Source organism: Alligator mississippiensis, chromosome 8 (assembly GCF_030867095.1).
Source record: "Alligator mississippiensis isolate rAllMis1 chromosome 8, rAllMis1, whole genome shotgun sequence".
Taxonomy (NCBI): domain Eukaryota; kingdom Metazoa; phylum Chordata; order Crocodylia; family Alligatoridae; genus Alligator; species Alligator mississippiensis.
In genome coordinates this window covers 7,385,785-7,397,134 of record NC_081831.1, presented here as the reverse complement: position 1 = coordinate 7,397,134, position 11,350 = coordinate 7,385,785, and the positions used below count along the sequence as shown (strand labels likewise).

The 11,350-nt window shown below is 49.0% G+C and overlaps 1 non-coding gene across 1 annotated transcript; it reads left to right on the top strand.

Annotated features, from left to right (window-relative positions):
• The first annotated feature begins 224 nt into the window (after positions 1–224).
• On the top strand, positions 225–296 carry TRNAT-CGU (transfer RNA threonine (anticodon CGU)). Its single transcript has one exon. It is a non-coding gene; the product is annotated as a tRNA-Thr (tRNA).
• Positions 297–11,350: the final 11,054 nt, after the last annotated feature.

Here is an 11,350-nt window from a genome sequence, read left to right as displayed (position 1 = left end):
GGATGGAACGTTGGCCGGCGGATGGAACGCGGGCGCGGGGGGATGGAACGTTGGCCCGCGGGGATGGAACGCGGGCGCGGGGGGATGGAACGTTGGCCCGCGGGGATGGAACGCGGGCGCGGGGGATGGAGCGCTGGTCCGCGGGGATGGAACGCGGGCGCGGAAGCCGGGCCGGGGCCGCCGCTGCCTTCCAGTGGCTGCCTCCGCCTGCCGCTAGCCCGTCAGGCGCGGTGGCCAAGTGGTAAGGCGTCGGTCTCGTAAACCGAAGATCGCGGGTTCGAACCCCGTCCGTGCCTGCGAGAGGAAGTGGCGCGGCCGGGCCGCACCGGGCTGCCGCGGGGGACCGGCTCCTCCTCACCAGCCGCTTTTTGTCCTTTTCATAAAGCCTCCGCCGCGTCGATCCGGCCTTGCGCGAAGCGGGCCCGGGCCCGGGCTGTGTAGACAGCGGCCTCCTGCTCCTCCCCGGGGAGGCGCTTAGCGCAGGCCCCCGGAGCCGGCTGGGAGCTCCCGCTCCAGCTCCGCCCGCCCGAGCCCGGACCTGCTGCGGCTGCACGTGGCCCTGGGCAGAGGCTGCTCCCTCCCCGGCAGGCCCAGGGGCGGGGGAGCAGCGCGGCCTCCGGAGCCCTGTGCCGGTGGCAGCCCCCGCGGAGCAGAGACCTGCCCTGCCGAAAGCTGCTCCCCCCGGCCGGTCCCAGTGCAGCCCCTCTCCCAGAGCCAGGCGGGTCCCAGTCACCCACCAGCCGGCCCTGCTGGCGGGAGCCCCGGAGCAATAGTAACAGCCGAGGTTCAAGTCCCAGATACACATCTTGCGCTAGATCCAACGCAGGAGGCCCCTGACTGTATCCGCACAAGCCGTGGGATGCACCAGTGGAAAGTGAATAAACAGCTCTGCCGCGTGGGGCCGCGGTCACTCGGAGCAGACCCTGGGACAGATCACGACTGATGTGCAAATACGAAGGAGGCATCGCAGAGCTCTGCGCCCTGCTCCTGCTCGCCCCTCGAAATGTAACGTTACAGCTGCCGCTCTGTATCTACTTCAGCCCTGCGAAAAAAGAGCGTGCCAAAAAATCACGTAAGAGGAGGCAGGAGAGAGTGTGGTTTTGCATCAGTTCCTCGTTCTGTTCAGTGGGGCTAAAGGCTTGTGCAGCATTTGGTGGGGGCGATTGCTCTGGCAGCCTGAAGACCGCAAATTTCTCTTGCTGTGACCCCGGTGCAGTGTGGTGTAACATCTGTCTGTGGCAGCGGGTGGCCGAATTCAGGTCTAACCCGGAGGAGCAACTGCTGAGCTGCACCGTAGCCGTGGGGCCGAATTTGGCTGTTCAAGCCTTTGCCACAATCTTGATTGCTAGGTCACTAACGATCTGATATTTCAGAGGAGCTTGGCGCTTGGAAAATGTGTCCGTACCTGCGTTTTATAAGTAAATGCAAAGCACGTTAAATTGTGCTGCGCCTCTAGCTCACCTACGTCTGGTCTTGGAGAGTTGCTATGTGGGATCTTGAATAAAAGATGTCTTATAAATACAGAGTATTGTTACCAAGCCATAAAAAGGGCCATTTAATTCTCCACGCTGCCAAAACCTGGAGAAGCATTTTGGAACCAGTCAGAAAATATGCACAGAAGCATTTTCTATCAGAAAGTACAGCTCTGTCAAAATGTAAATGCTTCATAAAACTGTTAGATTTGCTGAAAACTCCTGTTTGAAGCAAAGCGCCTAGTTTGGGCTTTTGCAATGAAACCTTTTTGGCTTCTTTTATGATTTTTTAAAGCGATTCTTTTACTTTCTCATGAATTTCAGGATGTTGCTTTTTCGCTAACTCACAGATGTTTTCCAGGAGGGATGAAGTGGACGGCTTGGCTGGCACTTTGAAGACACAAAGAGCTATGTAAGTATTGAATAGGATGATTAGTGCAAAATCAGGTCCAGTTTTATTAGTGTTCATTATGACGCTGCTGGCCAAACGCTCCCTGGCATCTGCTGGCTCCTTTGTAGCGGGCATTGTGGCTACCGGTGTTGAGCCCCCGGCCTGCGGTCAGAGCTGTGGTGATGCCCTCCGTCCAGTCCTGGCACTAATGAGGAATGGGCATAAAGAGGCTGAGCCCCTGAAATTATATAGTTTAAAATTTCAGGAGAGGAGGCTTGAGAAACATTTCAGTCTGTTTCTCCCACCCCAAGGGGTTATACTGAAGCGGGATTCCTTCAGAGGAGCGCTCTGTTTTAAGGTGCTGTGACAGGACCATATTGATGTTAAGCCTCTTTGGGAAGTACAAACTAGTTTAGCATTTATGGAGCAAATTACTAGCATCTGTAGTACTGTCTTGCAACCACAGATCTCAAAGTCCTTTACCAATTTCAGGTTTTTGTGAGCCTCTCCCCACAGTATAGGCTTGTTTGGGAATCTGATTGTGCCCTGCTGAATATGACTGAGCCACTCCTACGTGTTGCACTCAGCAGGGTTATGTCTGAGCAGGTGCTACTTTGTGCTAATAAAGACAAGATCGGGTCTTGTAGTGTAACACAAGATTTTTATTATTATTATTTTGAACCAAGACAGTTAGAAGTGCTTGATGGAGAATCTGATTCCCCCCTTCCCTTCCAAACTGGGTGATTTAAGACAGACCTCAGAGCTTTTGGCGCTGGCATTTTCCTGCTGCTAGTGCTGTAAGCGGTTAGATGGGTATACAGGTAGATGCTTGCTGTTTTCTGTTGACCTCTGAGGGCAGCAGGCTGGAAGACAAAATGCTTGCACTCTTCATGGAGAGAGCCCTGGTGCCATGCTTGGCCCAAGCCATGGCACTCCACACCTTGCTCCTTGGAAATCAGTCTCTGCAAAGAAGCCCTGCTACCTTGCGTGATGGGAAGTGCTTGCCTCCCCGCTTTATTTCCAGCATGTGATTTCCAGGCGTGCTGTAGTGCAGCAGTGCTCTGTGAAGGCAAGGGGCCTCCTGGGTGGTGGCGTGTGGGGAGCCCTGCAGCCCGCTCTTATCAAGCGCCGTTGCAAGCCTGTCAGTAAGGTGGGCAACATGCCTTTATTTCTGTGCCGCTCACAGTGTGTGGAAACAGCCACGGGCGAGGGGAGGGCACGGTAAAATCCAGAACTTTGTGACGTGTGCTGGACAAAATAAAACCCGAAGCAGCTTCTGAACAAAAGTGTCTTGACCTATCCATGGATTGATTGCCCAGGGGCTCTGCTTTAAACACTTCAGAGGCAGGTTTGAGCAGTTGAGGTTTCAGACTAAAAAATCTATTGCATCTGAATGGATTTGATGCTTAAGCTGCTTACGAGGAGCAGAGCGTTGCCTAACGACTAATCCAGGGGTCCTGCCCAGGACTCACTCAGGAGCACGCTTCTGGGCTGAGCCTCCAGGAAATGCAGTATAACGACGTGCTGGGGAAATGGCGGCTTAAGAGACTTGAACGTTCCCGGGGATGAAAGTTGCAAGCAGCTGGCACTTGCTCACACAGCGGTACCCTTGTCGGTACCTGCCAAAAGGCAACATTCGTGTCCATGATAATGGAAGTCCACAACAAAGTTAAATCAGGGCCCAGATCCTCAACTAGCATGAATAGATGGTCTCCTTGAAGTCAGTAGAGGTGTCATGTGGCACCAGCTGAGAGTCTGGGCCCACCGCTACAGAGAGTCTTTCTTGGTGCACTAAGATTAATGGCATTGGAAGAGCTGCTGAGGCACGTTTCCTTGTCCTCGAGCGCGCGGTTTCCTGTCCTGTTCCCTGTTGCTCACGTCCGCACGCTGGCCCTGCACTGGTGGCTTTCACTTTTGTTTCTAGCCAGTTTCCTTTTTTAGTGTTGGTGCCTGGCTGCGATGTGTCTTCTCCTAGAGCTGCAGGGACTTGTCTGCTTCTCGGTCCTTTTCCAGCTTCACAACCCTTCCAGCCTCCTTCCCGCTCTCCAAAACCTTCACTGAGTTAAACTCTGGGGAATCGTTTCCATCTAAAGCAGGCTGACCATCTCTTTAAATAGAGTAAATTGCTAAATCAAGCCTTAAAATGTCATATGTTTTCATGAAGACACTCGTGCTTTGTTCTGCTTAGCTGGAGTTGAGGGCTATAAGATTTGGAGGAGTCACCTGTTTTGGGTGTCCAACTTAAGTTGTCTTCAGAGGATCTGATTTTCTGGAGGTGCTGCAGCACTGCCTGCTGGCATTGACTCGCCGCTACCAGTCGGGTCCCTTTAAAGGAGTGATTCTCAACCAGGGTGCTGTGGCTCCCTGGGGTGCCGTGGCTCCCTGGGGTGCCTTGAGATCCTTTCAAGGGTGCCTCAAGGTGTCACCACTTAGGTGTGCAAACATGATTCACAAGATAAAACCAGAGCTACCAACTAGGAATTCATAGCATTGATACTCTGATCTACTGTGATCTTTTCACATTTTTTTGCAAACAGAAGAATTGCACTAGTATTTTTTGCTGTCAAAAATGAGTGAAAATTAAGAGCCGGCACTTTCCAAAGGGAGACTTGAGCCTAATGAGGGGTGCCTCAAGTCTAAAGAGGTTCAGAACTGCCAATTTAAGGTGCCTTGGTTAGGCAGCCAAAAATTGATGTATCCAAAATGACAAGTCACTTTGGACTTCTGTCAGTGCAGCATTTCTCAACTACTTGAGGTTGGCAACCCTGTTGTTTGAAGTCAGGAACCACTGCGATTCATTAAAAACAAACACAACAGAAAAAAGAGGGGAAAAGTTGATTTAAAATGTAGCAGTTACAGCAGTCATCATCCTGTATAATAGTTTGTGTGCACTGAAAAGTTGACAGCAAATGCTTGCCATTGAAGAATAAAAGCACAGCGAATGAGAGGGTGAGATTTGATTTTCTCCTCTGCTTAAACTATAGCAATATTTCTAGTGTTTTATGAGCACCCCCCTCCAGTTGCCCATCCTGGGGGTCAGACCCTCGCAGGTGAAAAGCCCTGGCTGGAGCATGGGAGTACCTGGAAATCTGACAGTTTTGCAGTAGGGACATTTTGTCAAGATTTTATGCAGGGGCCTTGTGACCATATTGTTGTTTATGTACTCACCGAAAGTTTGGGCCTTCTTTCCAACCCTCTTGCCTCCGGCTTGCTCCAGAAAAATGCCACCAGCTGTTTATACCAGGGGCACTCAACCGCTGGCTCCTGGCCCGTGGAGCCATGCCATCCAGCGCTCAGGGCTGAAAATTCGGTGGGTGGGGGGAGCAAGCAGTGACAGCGATTCCCACTCCCTCGCTACCAAATTTCTGGATCTGCCAGGGAGCCCCATGGCATGGGCCAGAGAGCACGCCAGGCCGGATCCAGGCACACAAGCTAGCTGGAGGTGGCACAGGGGGCCCTATCTTGGCACGCGGGGCCCCGTCTGGCCCACAGACCAACCCTGCTCCATTCATCCAGCCCTCAGCACCAAAGACTAAGCACTGCCGGTCTCTATTAAGAAGCGTGTCACTTGAAGAATCAGTCCTCCAAAATCTTCTGTCCACCAGCACCACCTTGCCCAGTTCTGCTGAAAGACAGCAGGGCTGCAATAAGGACTTACTGGGGGACCACTTAGGAAGGGTCTGACCCAGGACACCCTCTCTTGATAATAAAGAACAGTCCTGGCTGGTGCAGTGCTTAGTTGCAGTCACATTTCCTGTTGAATTATGCTTATCACTGGATGGGGTTGGGGTTTTTTTTTTCTTATTTTAATAAAACAGAGTGGCTGGTGCGAGGCAGTCACCATCAACTAGCAGCGTTGGGCTGGTGGCAGAACTGATCTAGGTGAAGCAAGGAAACAGCATTTTCAGCATCCGACTCTTAAATATACAGTCAAGCCAATTACCCCAAGAGTAAATAAACCCCAAACTGTGGAAATTTTCACATGGTTACAGCAATGTGATTCTCATTTCCACTATGCTTTGAATTTAATGGACTAACTGAAGTTTGACCAAGAGGCATTTCTTTGTGTCAAAATGAAAAATTACAGATCAAAAGGGTGACTTTGCAGACAAACATATCGATCTAAAACCTGGGTGACACAGACTTCCTGGAAGAGAGCCCAGAAGCATGTCTGTGTTTAAAGTCAAATGGCTTGAGCTTCTTACCACTGATGAATAAAAAATGTTTTTCTCTGCATGCTGAAGGCTTGAGCAGAAGAAAAAAAATGACTTGATTTTTTTCCGCTGGAGGTGCAGGTACGTGTTTGTGAATAATAAGCCTTGGATCTTGCTGGGGGGAGGAAGGGATGAGTAAATTAAAAATTGGCGGTGATGGAGGACATCAGAATTCACGTTAGGGACCCTTCTGGTGAATAATGTATTCCTGGGGCATGTAGCTCTTTGTTCATTGACTGCCTGAGTCCAGGGAGGGCCCTGAGGAGCTATAGGAAGTCCCGACCACAATTTGGCTCTCTGGGACTGGGGACTGACTTACGGGGAGGGATGCAAGACCCACCACAGAGGGCCCAGTTCTTACTGCGGGAGCTATAGGTTTTACTGCACTTCAGAAAATACCCAAGACAGCAGCCTGGCTATCTAGGCTTGGAGCTGATGGCCTGATGCCGTGCTAGGGCGGTCTGATGCTGCAGGAGCTCTTGCAATATTTCTAAAAGCCAGGTCACTTTTGGGAGAGGGGGGGCAGTATGATCTAGTGGATAAAGACCTGGATTCTGTGTTTTTGGTGTAGCTAGTGGCCTAGGACAACCCAGTGGGAATTCATTTTCTGCTCCTGGTCACTGATGTTGGAATCAGACAGTGCCGGGAGGTGGAGAAGATGTGATGGAGAAGAATGTAGGAAGAAGGCCTGTTGCGCCTATAGACTATGGAGCCAGCCCCGATGACAAACCTTGAAGCACGGCACCAAATCCTGGCCGTCAGCCTGTGGGCAGCTCAGTTCCTGCCAGCGCTGTCCCTTCTAGACCGCGGCTCGCAGCACAGAAGGCCACGCTCGCTGTGTGGACAGGGCAGGGTCCCTCCAAATCCTTAGCCCAACAAGAGTTTCTCCCACATGTTGGGATGTCACAAGGGAAGCTGCAAGCTTCACCTTGCTGGGTTTCCTTTCCAAAAAGGCTTCTCTGCAGGAGGGAGCTGCTCTGGTCCAGTGACATGCATGACTGGAAGCAGCAATGAGGTAATGCTTTGCCCCCTCCGAAGCAGGATTGTTTCCTTGTTGCCCCAATGGCAAGTGCAGGCAAGGGCAAAATAAGCCACAGACTCAGGCAGTAATCCTTTGGCCTTGGGAGCTCCTGGAGTTCGACCTCAGCTTTGCCTAGGCTTGGGCAGAAGCTCAGGTCTTTTTCTGTGCCGAATGGCAGCAGCGGCTGCAGTGAGCTGCAGGGAGATGCAATTTTAAAGTCCACTGGGTCTGAGTAACAAAGCTTTGGTTTTACAGCGTGCTTTAACGCTCCTCATCCTCGATGCTATTTATAATGTCCTCTCCCACCAACATCTTTGCCTTCCACAGCAGCAGGCCTGCATATCCTCGTGGTTCTTCTCCACTCCACCAGTGTTAGGACTTCAGCTTCAGCCTCTTCGTTTACTTGCATTTCTATTTACAGAACAAATGGAAGAAATAGAGGCTTGGGGCTCGGTTCCGTAAGCATTACGTGAGTTAAGATTATCCAGTGTGCAAGTAACACTACAGGCACCAACGGATGAGTGAAGATGAGTCTGGTGAGGTCTGCACAGCAGGTTTAAGACCTGGATCCTTTGGAGGGGGGCAGGAGGAAGAAATGGGACGTGAGGGTGCTTTTATTTTAATCTTGGTGTAAATTAGGGATAGCTCCCCTGACACCAATGAAATCATTTACGGTCAGAGCAGTTGCCCTTGTTTCTGAACTTTGGCCATTCAGCTTCTGCACATTTAGTGCTCAGCTCTGAATGGAGAAGCTTCGTTTCCTGTTCAAGATAATACCCTAAATTACATGACGATTACGAAAACAAAGCATTTGACAAAGTGAACTTCAGCCCACAAAGCATGTGCTTATTTGTATATCTTATATAGTTAATCTATATAGGTTCATCTCTACCCTGCCTTCTGACTGTCTGCAGGCTAACAGGACTATCTATGGTAATAAAGCCAGGAGTCAGAATTAACCCCAAGACACCATGTCTCCAGTAGAAAAAGAACCTCAACTATAGACTCATTTGTCTTCAAAGTATTTGAAAGTAAAAAGAAAAACTTAGCAGAAGATAAAAACCTTGACCAAATTTCATTCCTGCACTAACGATAATGATTTCCATAGGGCAAAATCAGCAGGGAATTCGGCCCAACACGACTAACAACCTGGTCCCTGGTTTGTGGGAGCAATACTTGAAACTGCAGAATTCATGTGTAGGACTAATTTCACTTTATTGATGGACAGAAAAATCTGGAAGAAGCTAATACAGAAACTGTGTCCTTAGCACACCTGGAAAATGTGCAGAGAAACTGGCCTATGTGGTTTGGTTCTGACAATTTCTTGTATCAGTGTCTATATCCAGACTGCATTTTTTAGACATATATAGCTCTATAGATATATCTATCCCTCTCTATATAGGTATAGCTACCTATCTATATATGTGAGATATATATCTATATATATATATATATATATATATATAGATATATATCTAGGGAGATGTATATAGAGAGATAGATATTGCTATATAATAAGTTGATATCTATATAATGAACATCGGTGTTGCCATAAATATTATATATTTAACACCCACGTTCGTTTTTTTTCTCTGCCTAAGTTGACATTTGTGCGTGTGCTGGGTCCTGATTTTATATGTTACCCTGTGTAGGTAAGTTTGTATATCAGACCTCAACAACACCCAACATGGATGCAGAGCTCAGTCTATGGACCAGCCTTCAGGATTTGTTTGATAGGTGAGGGCTGCAGCTCCAAACCAGTTGCCATCAAGATCCCATTGAGCGGTAATGGGACTGAGGTCTCCTTGGGGACAGGAGAACTGTAGCAGAGGACATGCAAGAAATGACTTGTGGTTGGGAGCCAGGTTAGGACCCTAGTAGTGTCTGACATGCTATGTGTGATGCAAGGACAAATATGTTAAAGGTTAAGTAACACCCGACTATCACAGTAATGGAGACACCTAAGCACGGGAGAGCAATAGTTCGGGTACAGGCAGCCCCTGCTTTGCTGCAGCAGACACTGCAATACCTTGGCACCACAGCAAGGTCTCTGCAGTGAGATTCTCACCTTTTTAACTGCGAGTCCATTTCTTGTTTGACCCGAGTTAAGTTCAACCCCTTGCTCCTGCCCGCTCATCGCTCCTTGCCTCCCCAGCATTTGCTGGCGCCTTACCAGACATAGAAAGCTTGCAACGTACTTTGAGACTAAAACAGTGGGACTGGGAAGGAATGTCGTGGACTGAAGCGCCCCAGGGAGGAAGCAGCAGGGTAAAGGACATCGGTGAGAGTCTGTGACCCCTGGGCTCAGGCAGACAATGTAGGATTACTGGGGGATAAGGAGATTTCCCCACTGACAGCTGCATGCTTGTGCCCCGTATGTGTATATGCACTATTTTTATATGCATCTTGTCCTGACAGTAATAATTTAAATTGCACATGGCATTACTGTACCCAGGATTGTTGTTTCCACCGTTTTAACATCTGGTTACACATATTGGTCTCCCCGAGTAATTATCTTTTAATAGACACAGTTAGAGTTACAGATGAGGTAGTTGTACTAAGAAGAGAGGCAGCTTTTTGGAACCGGAAGCCATTATTTCTGTGTTTAATCATTGCTGGCTGGTCCTTTGAATCCTTTTCCCATCCCCCCCACACACGTGCTTGCTTTAAACACCAAGCTCATTTACATGGGAACATTTATCACAAAATGATTCTAGGCAGGGCTTTGGGCTGCACAAACGAAGCGTCCCTATTTGCAGAAGTAGGAAGGATCCTCAGATCCCACCGACCAACTGGAGTGAGCATTCAGCTTGTGGAAAACAAGGCCCAAATATAAAATATATGTCTGCTTTAATGGACAGTCCCTGGCTTTACTTGGGGTGTGATCCTGTACCATTAAGGTTAATGGGAACTGTGCGACTGATTCTGGGCGCCTTGCACATTGTCGGTGAAACGGAGAGTTAGTTCTCCGTGTAGAGAACATCAGTGGATGTGCAATGGATAGAGTGAGATAAATAGGTAGCTAGTCATTCTGGGTATATACCGAGTTTAGGCTCTGTTATTCCTCCTGAATAAGTCGCAGCATACTCACACGAGCATAGTCTCCTGAAAGGTGAGCCTAAAGGAGCATGCGCTCAATCTCTTCCAATAATAAATCCTTCCCCCCTAGGACTTTCAGAGGGATCTGTTGGCTCAAATCCCAGTTGTTGGCCCCATGAAACAACCCGGGCATTTTTGATTTGGGTTTGATTCTGCTCGTCGCATTTACAGATGCTGCATAGTCCCATGCTTGCAATTCCAGTGGAGTAGAGCAGAGTCAGGTCCTCTCCATCTGAGTAAGCGTGGCAGGATCTAGCCCAAAGAGATGACCCTAGAGTAGCACCAGCATTATGCCAAAGGAACTGGGTGGCTTAGTCCTGTATGCACCAAATGTAACCCTGTCTGGAGTCTGGGATCCTGGGCCTCACTTCATGCTGCCTTTATGTCGCTGAACAGTAGTTAGCCTTGTTATTTTGGAGTCAGGCAGAAGGCAGGATAGATTTGCACCATATAGACTAACTCGATCAGAGATGTATAACATGAGCTTTTGTGACCCCATCTCACTTCATCAGATGCTGTGAAAAGACTGAATCACTGTAACATGCCCTGCCTTGACCATAGTGGTAGTACTTCTGAGTTGTACTGATGCAGGTGAGCAGCGAGAGAGAACACCGTAGAGGCTTAAACAATCGTGTCTGGGTCTGTACGGCCTTTGTCCGTACAGAGAATCGTGCATGTGCCAGGGATGGTTTGTGGGGGTGGATCTGGAGTATTCATGAATGGCTATGTTAAATGTGGAGGGGTGTATTAAGTATTTGCTTCAGGAAGGACCTAAAAAGGGCTGCTACATCTGGTTCCTGGAGCTTGTAAAAATATACTTATCTTTCCAATCATGCCTTGTTTCAGTATCAAGCTAATCCCATTGTTCCACTCTTGTTCTGCGCTATTGTTGATCTTGCATGTCATTATTACAATAAAACATTTGCCAAACTAGTTTTAGCAAACGCGTTACATTTTATTTTTAGAGTTGTGAAAGTTGTGTCACGTCACAACTTGATATGGTTGTGATGGCATCTGAACTCAATGGAACGCTAATCCTCTTTACAACCCCACTCCGGGCAGCCAGTCCCGGCAGCACATCGGATGCCATGCTCCTTGGATTGCATCCAGTGGGGACTTGTGAAGGGGAAGGGAAATCCAAAGGTCCAGTTCT